The 2,027-nt window shown below is 44.7% G+C and overlaps 1 protein-coding gene across 1 annotated transcript in view; it reads left to right on the forward strand.

Moving 5' to 3' along the window:
* LOC113488981 (potassium voltage-gated channel subfamily A member 3-like) overlaps nucleotides 1–2,005 on the forward strand; it is a 14,297-nt gene extending 12,292 nt beyond the window's left edge. Inside the window, exon 3 of the mRNA XM_026864439.1 lies at nucleotides 560–2,005. The gene's annotated coding sequence lies outside the window, so the exon portion shown is untranslated. The remainder of the gene's footprint in view (nucleotides 1–559) is intronic.
* The last annotated feature ends 22 nt before the right edge of the window (nucleotides 2,006–2,027 follow it).

The following is a 2,027-nucleotide window of genomic DNA, read 5'->3' on the forward strand; positions in this document are numbered from 1 at the left end:
CATATATATATATATATATATATATATATATATATGAAATATTTGCCATGTTATCTGTGTTTCCTAACAAGTGCATTATGTAGAAGGGAATATCTTTGCAGCTGGAAGATTATCTTCAAATCATGTGCAATATAATGAGACTGAGCAAAGCCAGGAAAAAGGAGGAGGGGAGGTAGAAATCATTTGGAAATTATTTCAGTCTTCTTTTTTTTATTAAAAAAACCACCCCAAACTCTTGAAAGATTAAGCAATCAGAAAGGAAACATTAAGCAGAGCTGCTAATAAGCAGCCCAAGCGTTTTGCTCGGGGTCGGGGGTAGATGGGGGAGATTCGGTTGCTCTCACTGTTCCCTGTCGAAGGCCATGGGCTGGTTTTGATGCTGGGACGTGAATAATTTCTGTTCCATTTTTCTGACTTTCATGTAAATTCTCTTTATCAGTAGGTATGTGCTGTACCAAAGGCTGTGATTTATTTTCAGTTCCTTATTAAGAAAGTAACATCTCTACTAATGCTGACGAAAATGGTGTCGAACAGTCAACAAGTTGTGCCTTGCTTTCAGGATCACTCCACGAAAAACTAAGGAAAAATAGAATTTCCAGGGGTGGAAGAGATATAAAAATCCATTCCTGGCTGGTTGTGTCCCTGCTTCATTTCATGAGAACCCATGTGACCTTCTCTGCTGTCCCACAGTACTTCAGTCCCGAGGAAATATTATAGTATTGTTTTGCTAATACTATAATAAACGGGAAGCTTGTCCCTCCTTTGCCCATTGCTGTTTCATTTTGCAGGCTGAGGGGATATTTTGTGGCAGGTTAAGAACTGTGAGTTGCCCGTGCTGGGCTGCAAAGCTGTTAAAAATGGGGTTTCTATAACCTCGCTGCATTTCCTAGGACCGTATGGCTAAACGTAGATGCAAACGCCAAAGGGGTTGATGGTCTCTCCTTCTGGCTTCCCCCCCTCGCCCCAGCCTCATCCACCTCCGCACGCTGCCTCCATCCAGCTTGGAGACTAAAACCCACCCAGCACATACTCTGTCGGAGGAGCAAGACGAAACTCACAACAGCATTGGACTTCTGGGGGAAAATAATGTTGGTGAGACTCAGGCGAGCATGGGAACCTCTGTGTCTGCATGGCAATAATTCACTGGGGATGGTTCAGGGAATGTTAGTTTGGACTGGACCAAACAGAGTGAGATGGAGCTTACTCTGAAGCTCAAGGGGAGGTAACGGGCCAAAATCATTAGGCATGTGAAGTAGATTCTTGAATTTTTCTATTTTGATTACTTTGGGTCCATGTCCAAGGACAAGCCTGGAGATCCCACCAGGTACTTGGAAAGTGGAGCAAGGACCACTCTGCCTGGAGGGCAGCACCAAAACCTGGATCCTTCACCAAACACAGCTATTTACCTGCTTTTCAAACCAGATCCCAGGCAGGAGATAGGGAAAATCCACAGGAGATAAATGTGGGATGCTTCAAGGCATAACCCAAGTGAGGACGCACTTAAAATAAACACCCTACCTAGAAAAAAGGCTCTGAAATGGGAGGACTTGGGGGAATATTTGTGGCAAAGCAACTGGCCATCTGCACCACGTGTCTCTCCTTGCAGCAGAGCTTTGAAGAAGAATGAAACCCAGGTGGGTTTCTGAGCCATCGTGCGGGGCTGGGATCACTCTGGACCTGTCTGTAGTTCAGCAGAAGTCGTCCTCCTTTCTGGCTGTCTAAGCCCCACATGCAAACTTCAGCTGCAATTAGGACTGAGAAATTCCCTTAAGAGTGGGGAAGTGGTGTGGTTCTTAACAGAATGCGTCGACTTTGGGGAGGTCACGTTTATTTTGTTTGGTTTTTAAACACTGATAATTTCTTGGCTTGAATTCCTCTGTCACGGCATGTACATCATTGGTGATGGAGACCTTGTTCATGGGAGCAGGGCTTGGGAGCCCCAAAGAAAAAAATCTCTGGGGCTCTGTATAGGTGCAGGCTGGGGAGAACAGGCTGAGATGGCAAGGGAAAAAAAAAAAAAAAAAAAA

This window comes from Athene cunicularia, assembly GCF_003259725.1.
Source record: "Athene cunicularia isolate RWA chromosome 26 unlocalized genomic scaffold, athCun1 chr26_part2, whole genome shotgun sequence".
Taxonomy (NCBI): Eukaryota; Metazoa; Chordata; class Aves; order Strigiformes; family Strigidae; genus Athene; species Athene cunicularia.